The 9,374-nt window shown below is 39.1% G+C and overlaps 1 protein-coding gene across 6 annotated transcripts in view; it reads left to right on the top strand.

Moving 5' to 3' along the window:
• The first annotated feature begins 6 nt into the window (after window positions 1-6).
• STAG2 (stromal antigen 2) overlaps window positions 7-9,374 on the top strand; it is a 153,023-nt gene continuing 143,655 nt past the window's right edge. For 2 of the 6 annotated variants that reach the window (XM_005872705.2, XM_005872708.2), the window contains exon 1: window positions 7-237. The gene's annotated coding sequence lies outside the window, so the exon portion shown is untranslated. Of the gene's footprint in view, window positions 238-261; window positions 314-930; window positions 1,234-1,362; window positions 1,484-9,374 lie in introns of those variants that run through there. The other 4 variants (XM_005872707.2, XM_005872706.2, XM_014544954.1 and 1 more) reach the window with 4 other exon arrangements.

The following is a 9,374-nucleotide window of genomic DNA, read 5'->3' on the forward strand; positions in this document are numbered from 1 at the left end:
AAAAAAAAAAAAGAAAAAAAAAACCCCGCCGGATCCGACCGCCACTTTCAAAACCCCCCACCGTTCTAGAGCCGCGGGAGCTTCCGTCCCTGAGTAGAATTCGAGGGTGTAAAGAAGAGGAAGGGAAAAATATCTTGTACCAGCCCAGGGGTGAAGAAGCCCCCGGCCTGAGAAAGAAGGAAGGAGTGGGGGAGGCGAACAGTCTCGTTGCTGCCTCTGTGTACGCTGAGGGGGGAGGTAAGTTATAAAATGGCGGAGGCGAAGCTTCTAGAAGTTTGGAGGGGCACCCGGAGGGCGCGGGGCCCACCGTGAGGTGTGTATGGTTGAACTAGGGCGCGGGAGAGGAGTTGGGAGGGAAAGCGATTGGTCGCCCCGTTGCCATTTAATTTCCCGTCTTCTTCCTTTGCCCCCAGCGGGGCCCGTCGTGGAGTGGCTGGCCAAGTCCAGGCGGGGGGGACTCCTGTTCGGCCCCGCGTAACCTCCAGCCCTTCTTTCTCCCTTGTTCCCCTCCAAGTCCCTACCTCTACACTACCAAGGAACTTCCAGCCTCCTTCCTCCCTACCTTACTCCTAGAGTGGCTTTCTACCGCAGGACTCTTCTTTTCGACTACCCTCGCTGAAGATTTACTCTTCCTTCCCTCGCCCCACTCTCCCTCGGGGCCTCTACGGAGACCCCCCCCCCCATTGGGTGGCCCAAAATGGAGAACGTGGAGCAGCGCAAGATGGAGGCTCCGTTTCTCTGTGTAGCATTAGATTTAGGTGCCTTTTCTCCGGCAGGCTCTTAAGGCTGAGAGAGCCAAAACTGGAGGTGGGGTGGGGTGGGGTGCGAGCCTAGTCGGGGAGGCTAGCCGGGGAGGCTGTGAGTGGGTGGGGGAGAGCGCGGTATCGTGGTGAGGGGAAGGAAGAGAGCAAAATGGTGGTGCTGGGAACCTGGGGGGAGGGGAGGAGAGGAGGCTCAGTTGTGTATATTTGGGCCTCGGACCGAGGGAGGCGAGGGAAAATCTACTCTGATCACACCCCTCCCTCGTGCCCCCTCCCTTCTCCCTTCCCCTCCTTCCTTTCCTCCCTCCCTCCTCTCCCTCCCTCTCTTCCTCCCTTCCTAGAGAGGGAACAACATTCATGTGACGGGCCCCTCGGCTTCTCCCCCGCCCCATCATCTCCAGCGCGTGGTGGGGAAACTGCTGGGGAAAGCGATTGGCATCGATCTCTCCATCCCTTCCGAGGCCCGACTTCGGTCAGTTTTCTTCGGGCAACAATTTTATAAATAGGTTGGGGTCTGGCGGCGTTGGCCCCCTCGTGCAGCCCTTGCCCCGAAGGGGGCCCTGCCTAGCTGGCATGGGAGGAGGGGGGAAGGGCGGGAGTGGAAGGCTGTTTGTTGGGGGGTTTTGGCGCCACTTTTGTTTTAGTTTTAGTGCTGCTTTTCGTTCCCACCCCCACCCGCGCTGTCTTTCTCAAGACACGAACAGAGCTGATCCTTGCCCCAGGTAGGCAGCTTCTGCTTTTTCCCTCCACACTTTTATTCTGGCTAGGGGTTGACTTTCTTTTTCCTTCTTTCCCGTACCCGGTGATCTGTGGACGGCGATTTTAGGGACGAAAAGGTCGGATGGGCCATGGGAGAGAGAAGGTGTGGGAAACAGCATCAAGTAGTTCCGCAAAAACTTTGAGCCCCGTTCCCATTTTCTTCTGGCCTATATTCCTAAACGTATTGTTGATTTCTGCCCTTATTTTTTTATTTTTTTATTTTGTCGCGAGAATGTCTTGTTTTGCCTTTAGTTTTTTTTTTTTTTTCTCAGTAAGCTGGTGTACTTCGACATTTAGTTTTCCCTCCCCCTTGGTGTATATGTCATTTTATTTTTAATCCAGGACTGTAATGGGTTTTTTCGTGTGTTTTTTCGTGCTGCAGTGTTCAGCTTTAATTTTTAATATTGCATTAGTTTCATCCGGTTTGTGACTTTCTCCGTGGCCTAGAAATGTTTTATGTTGTTGCCTACCCCCTCTTCCTTTCTCTTAGATGTAGTTTTTTGAGGGTCATGGTGTTTGATTAAATGGTTATTTACAATTTACATGATATATCTATTAGAAACTTTTGATCTGTAGGATTAGGTTAAAGTAAACGAAAAGCTTGCCGGTTTGAAATGGTTCCTTAAAATGCGCGGGCCGCCCCCCCCCCTCCCGTGTAGCCCCATCTTGCCCCTCATACTGGAGTGTAATTTCTATACCCCTTTTCTTCCACGGACCGCCGTATTTCACAGCAGCCACACCCTGTATTTGTCTCTGTGGATTGGACTCATTATCAGCTTAATTTAGTGACTCTTAAACCACCATGATGGGACTTGCTTAAGCACAAGCTTCTTTTCCTGTTTGGTCCTAGTGGTTAGTGTCGAAAGAGGAATAATCGAGGTTTCTTGATGAAACCTGGTGCAGTCGAACCTCTGCCTTTTTTTTCTGTTGTCTTTTTTTCCTACTCCGGGCTGTTGGCGGTGTCAGCACCGCTGCTGGGGGCGGGGGTGGAGGGGAGAAAGAGTCGGGTTACCGAAGTGCGTCATTCCTGGCTCTAGCTGGGCCTGCTCGGGAGCTGCTGGTGTTTGTTACTGTCCTCGCAGCACTTTCCTGCCAACCTTCTCTCTCTGCGTATTGGTTAGGAGCAAAAGCAGGAGGCGGTCTCCTAATTCTGTCTGTAGCCTAGCGCGTTTCGTTTAAGGGTATATGTGAACTTATTAAAAAAAAATAACAACCCGGTCCTGGAAAGTGGATACATTTCTGTTTGATGACATACAATTCAGGTAGTTTAGACTTGCTTTCATATATTTTCCAATGAACGGTGGTGTAAATTTTGAACATTTTCAACTAATGTTAAAATGCCTGGTTTTCTTTCTGCATTGATATCTATCTGTAATCAGGGATCAGAAGGGCCAGTTAAGGCATAAGTGTTCAGCGGTTTTTCAAGTGGTTGAATTGTAATTTTTATGACATGTTAAATAGCCTGTTTTTTTTTCTTTTCGTTTTGAGCCAAGGTGCTATATGAATGCAAGCTGATTGCACACGTTTAAGTTCATTTTCATCACATGTTCCTATTTATCCCATTAGATATAATTTTAAATATGTCCTTTGGATCTTATGGACGATATTAAAATTCTTAAAGATGGCTATTTCTTTGTTTTTAACGGAATTCTTTAAAATTTACCACCTAACAAGGAATTGTGTAGGGTGGCTTTACAGCTACTCTGTTAAATTTTTGTCTTCTTGCTGTACTCAGTGTACTTACTGAGCACAGTGTCTTCCTTTTAATTATTTTCTAAAGATAAAAATTGGGGGAGGAAGCAGTGGAAGGTAACAGATCAAACAAAAGTGGCCTTGAGTTGATGATTGTAGCTGGATGGGTGAGTACAGGAGAGCTCATTGTACTGTTCTCTCTAGCTTTGTGTGTACTTAAATTTCCATAATTAAGCAAATTTAAAGAAAAATTTTCAAATTGTCTTGCAATTTTGGGCTAACAACTTAAATTTATATTTACATATCAAGTTATTTGCATAGAAAACTTGGCCTTGTGTATAAGTAATTGTACATGCCTAATATAGCAACTTTCAAAAATATATTTAAATTGAACCAGTATAGAATGAGCAACATAAACTCTTATAAATTGGTTGAACTTGAAATGTTTATAACTTAGTTGAGAATGTGCTCTATTTTTGTTTTTTTAACCCTCTGAAAATAGGAAAATTCCATTAGAAAATGTAAATTTTGCTTGGTGTCTGTTTCATTAAGTTGGAGTTACAGTGAGTCAGTATGAAAGGATTTACTATTAATAGGAGGGGCTTTGGCAGTTGGAATTAGTGACAGTAGAAGGGATTCGGGTGCCCTAGGGAGCATTCCTGGTAGGAAGATCCATAGCCATCGAATTCAGTTTCAGCATTTGGTGTTTAATGAATGGGTAGAGAAAAGGATTGGAAAATAAATATACTTATTAGCCATTTTTTCCCACAGTGAAATAACTATAGCATTCTAAGGTATCAGAAATTGGCAGTAGGTGTGGGGTATGTCCTTTTTTTTTTTTTTAAAAACTGATATGAAAATGTATACATATAAAGTATGTTATACCTCCTCCCCAAGGATCTGGTGCTATAAATAGTTTAAAGTTGATATGTAAAGTATTGTAATGTTTTCTATTACAAAAATTCTGACCATTACCCACCAACTATAAAATAAAAGTGCAATGCAGTTAAAACTCTGTGTCAATTAGTGTATCTGTGAATTGCTCCTAAATGCTTTGAAGGTAAGTGCCTATTTTCTGCAATTTTGTGGTGGTCAGTGTCAGTGACTCCTCCCCCCATGAGATGTATTTTTGAACATATGTCAGAGTTCTAAAGGGAATCCAAAATAATGGATATTTAATTTTATGTTTGGTAAGGTATGTTTCCTAATCCTTACAAAAACAGTTCTACCCTTGTCTGGGCACAGACATTTTATAACTGTTAATATTAGCCTGTTTGTGTATTTCATATTCAACATTTTAGCTTTAGAAGGATGTTAAGACAAATTGCATATTTTGAATTCTTGTATGCAAATAATCTTAAGTAGATGATGAGGATTGTGGCTTCAGATTTATTTTATTGTGGTGAGGCAACAGCTAAACTACTAAACCAACAAATTATGAGTTTGGTAACTTTGAAGTCTATTTAGTTAGGATTTTTTTAAAGCTCAAACACTTAAGATTTTAATTAAATTCAATTCTACATTCCTTTTTCATTGTTTTCTTTTTCCACCTTATTGACTTTGATTGGTTGCCTGAGGACCCATGAATTAAAATTGATGTGGTTGGGTGGGGAACAGGCTCAGGCTCAGATTATCCTTTGGGAATATAGGGGTAGATGTGAAAATATGCGCATTGGACAGTTTAGTAATGCTTAATATTCTGCATGTTTAACTGATGCCACCCACAGTCATGTGTGGGAAGGGAGTAAACAGTGAATAGCTCATTCTTTTTTGCTTTGGGTTATTTTTTGGGGTTATTTTTTAAAAACAATTTTCTCATTTTAGTTACTGTTTTTTTAAATGTTTTTATTGATTTTAGAGAGGGGAAGGGAGAGGAGAGGGACAGAGAGATAGAAACATGATGAGAGAGAAACATTGAGAGAAACGTAGATCTACTGCCTCCTGAATGCCCCCTACCGGGAATCAAGCCGGGCATGTGTCTTGACCCGGAATCTGAATCAAACTGGGGACCTCTTGGTTCATGGGTCCATGCTTAACCACTGGGTTTTTTATAATAGATGGGAGACTTAAGTTTTTGATGCTGCAAGTTAACTTTTGAGCTTAAATTTTACATTAAATGGACAATGATTTGTCGTATGTCTCATTGGGATAATATCTTTAATGTTGTTATTTTTTGCATCTCATGTTTTTAAAAAAATACTCAGGACTTGTATTAGCACTTTGAAATCCCTGGTAGTGGATTATTCAGAGAATTGGACATAACAGTTTCCAGTACAGTGGAGCATTATAGTATACTTACTTTGGGACTTGGGGAGCATAGCAAAGGAAAGGATAAATTCCATTTACCAGTAGCTATGGGTATCAGTATATATGAAATGTGATTAATCATTGGAGAATAAGAAAAAACTTTGAAGATACAGGTTATTTTAAAAGTTCTTTACATTTTCCTCTTGTAATCTATTTTTGATATATATATTTTGAACTTTTAATTTGTGGTTCAGTGTTGTCCTGGTATAATAATGTTCTGTATCTCTGGATATCTTGAGCTGTGGTTATTGCATGTTCTGTTTGGCAAAGATATGTGAGAAAACAAAATTGTCAGTTTGATTTTTTTCCCCAGTCTCTTGAGTTGCTTGCTTTGCATTTAATTTAACCAAATTTTATATATCATCAGTGTAAGTGGTGTTGCTTGGTAGAGTCTTAATTTTTGTATATGTGCATTAAAAAAACCACATCTTTTTAGCAGCTGTGGTAATCTGCCTGAATTGTGTTTTTAACATATGCTTGCTATAGTTCCATATATGATAGTAACCAGAAGAAAACAAAAAGGTTTTAAATATGGTTAGTCTAGTCAAGAGATTATTGAATTATTTTAAACTCTTCTCCCCCAAAGGAAGTGAGGGTGAATGATGTCAGTGGTCTGTTCTTTTTTATTATTTTAATTGGAAAATACATGACTAAACTAGAGAGATTTCTATAAACATATAATGTAATGTACAACTAAAAGGTAAAATTTCTTTGAAAAATATTTTAAATTCTGTTGAATGTTGCTAAAGGCAACATTCCTGTTTAAACTTTGCATGGGTAACCTTTGTTGTAATGGGATTTGACCTATAAATTGTTGAATCCTGAGATATTCTAAGAAAGTCTTAGTCTAGTTGCCATTTGAGTTCCTTTTAAGTGCCAATAACTGTGTTTTAATGTGTTGTTTAATCTCAGCTACCTTGCAGGATAGGTGGTTATTATTTTACAGATGGGGAAGTTGAGGCGCTCAGATAAATGGCTTGTCTCATGATAATGATTGACAGCCGAAATTCACACAGAAGTTTGGCCTTTTTTGTTAAGCTCAGTAGTTTCCCTTAACTGGTTTAGGTCTTGGGTTATCTCTAACCAGAAAGCATGTACCATTTTAATGTAGAAAATGAAGATTTTTTTCATGAATAGTGCAAGATAAATGCAGGTTTTCACACAGGGTTACATGAGTTGCAGCCTGGTGAAAGGTCTAAATTGTGTTTTATAATAGTTGAAATAAGTCTGAGCTTTGTTTCTGAGTATGCTCATTATACAAAAGTTTGTGGGATAATATGTTGAATTGTATTTTTTTGGGGGGGTGCATACTATGGTAGATAGAATAGTTTCACTGTTTTTTTCTTTGTCATTTATGCTCTATAGTGAATGGAGGCTGAGTGTGTCTGAGAATAGTTCCCCAGTCATTCAGTTTGTTTACTGAGTGGTTGGATTTGAAATAAAAATTTAGGTGATCTTTTTATAATTCACTGCTCTGATTGATTCTGTAGGGGGATTTTTTTGTTTTGTTATTTAATGGTGCTTTAAAAATATTCTAAGTGTTAGTATCTTCTCTGTTTATACTTTGTATTCTAAGTTCATCTATTCACTTTATTAAACTTTGTTGTTCACTTTTGTCTGAGATAATAGATAATATTGGTGCCTTGGATTATTAAATTCATTAGTGATCAGAATCTTGACTTCAGCTTTCTCTGCTTTTCCCTTTTCCTTATTGTGTTTCATAAACTATAACTAGAATTTTTCTTATCTGAAGGAATGCTAGATGTTGGATATCTGGCCTAAGATAAATTAGTGGAGATGAAGTAAAATTCAATATATCAGTGCTTTTCATAGCCATGAGTAAAATTTATATATTTTATGTTAATCATTTCCTTAAACTTCATTCTGTAGGAAATAATTTTTCCAGATGATGCAGTCTTCTACCCACACTCTTTGTTTGATATTGAGTCTTTTCATCCATATTTCCCCCTTTGTACTCCAAGAATACCAAGACATTGGTGTTCTACCACATAATTATGCCCCAAGGCATCCATTGTATGTAATAGTTTCTCCTGTGCCATCTAGAAAGATACCAGTTATTTACCATTGTTGGGAGAATTAAGGAAATTGTCCCTCAAATCATTTTCTGATCCTTTGGTTAATATGAGAAACACTGGTTGAGAAAGGCTGCTAGAATATTCAGGGACTTGGTTTGGCACTAATCAGAGTTTTACTTTCCACAGTTAATTTCCTGTCAGTAACCCTAATATAGCCTCGATTAAAACTTACGTATAATAAAATGTGAATGCAATTGATAATATTGCCATCTCTGTGGGATAAATTGGTTTGTCTTGATGTCAACTAGTTAGTGCTACTTAGTTGTTTTAAAGAATTGAATGTGGGAAGTTAAATGCATAATTTTATTTGTAAAAAGGAATATTGTAGGAGCTCTGTTCATTATATAAAAAACTTTTTTATAAAAAGGCTTTGACAGTGACTGTAACATTAACAATAGCCAACAGTAACTGAACTCTTAGCATATTCCAGACATGTTAGAAATGTCATAGGTGTATTAGGTCACCTAATCTTCATAACCTTATGAGGTAAGATGACCATGTGATTTATTGTTCAAACCAGGATATTTTTAAGAGTGAAAGGGGGCACTAGCCTGATGGTATGCTAGGATAATAGTATAAATATAAACTAGGACTGTCTCAGAGAAACTAAGATGTATGATTACCCTAATACTCACTTTTTCAGAATAGGAAACCAAAGTATAGGGAGGTCAGGTAACTTGCCCAATTAGTAAGTGGTAGGAATGGATTTGAAACCCCTACAAAGATTTCTTTGGATATGAAAGTGATTTATATTTCTGTAAACGGCCATATTCTGAAAGTTTGTTTACTTTTACTCTTTTGGAGGAGTTTTTATAGGTATAGGTTTGATAATAAAAGACAAGATATAGCTTTTTTTTTTTTTTAAAGAGCCAGTGGACTTTTCAAGTGATTGTTAAGACTTCAGTAATTCTGTCTTAATGTTAAAAAAAGCAACTTCTCTGAGGTTTGCCTAAGTAAGAGAGAAAATTCCAGAATAATTTTACTGATTACATCTGTGTTTCTTTTCCTTACATATTATTCAGAGTCCTTTACCATTTATTTTAGAAAGATATGTGAATTTTATGATATTTCATGGGGAATCTTATGTGGAAAGTTCATTCTGAGAAGAAAGCTGCCGAAACCGGTTTGGCTCAGTGGATAGAGCGTTGGCCTGCGGACTGAAAGGTCCCAGGTTCGATTCCGGTCAAGGGCATGTACCTGGGTTGCGGGCACATCCCCAGTAGGGGGTGTGCAGGAGGCAGCTGATCGATGTTTCTCTTTCATCGATGTTTCTAACTCTCTATCTCTCTCCCTTCCTCTCTGTAAAAAATCAATAAAAAAAATGTATATAAAAAATTAAAAAAAAAAGAAAGCTGAAAGAAGTAATTTTGTGACTAGGGAGAAGTGGTATTAGAAAAGAAAGAAAAAGGTCCAGTTTAGAGACTTATCTGAAGTTAAAACTAATTTGGTAATATAATTTGAGAGTTAAGTCTTACAGAGATTGGTGTGTCATTTAATAAAATTAATAGCTATTTTATTTTGGGTGACTTTTGTAGTTGCTTTGTATTCCTGGCCTGTTTATGTTTGTGGTACCACCCATCCCCCCAGAATGATTACGGTGGCCAATTCAAACATTTGGAGAAATGATTTCAGCATAATTGCAGATTTACTGTGTTGTAAACTAAGACCCCCCCCCCCATTTTCTTTCAGTGGGGGTGAGTGGTACAAGTGTAATCTTGAGACAGGGGGTTGGGGATCTTTTTCTCTACCAAGGGCCATT

The sequence above is a fragment of the Myotis brandtii genome, unplaced genomic scaffold (assembly GCF_000412655.1).
Source record: "Myotis brandtii unplaced genomic scaffold, ASM41265v1 scaffold39, whole genome shotgun sequence".
In the NCBI taxonomy this organism is placed as follows: Eukaryota; Metazoa; Chordata; class Mammalia; order Chiroptera; family Vespertilionidae; genus Myotis; species Myotis brandtii.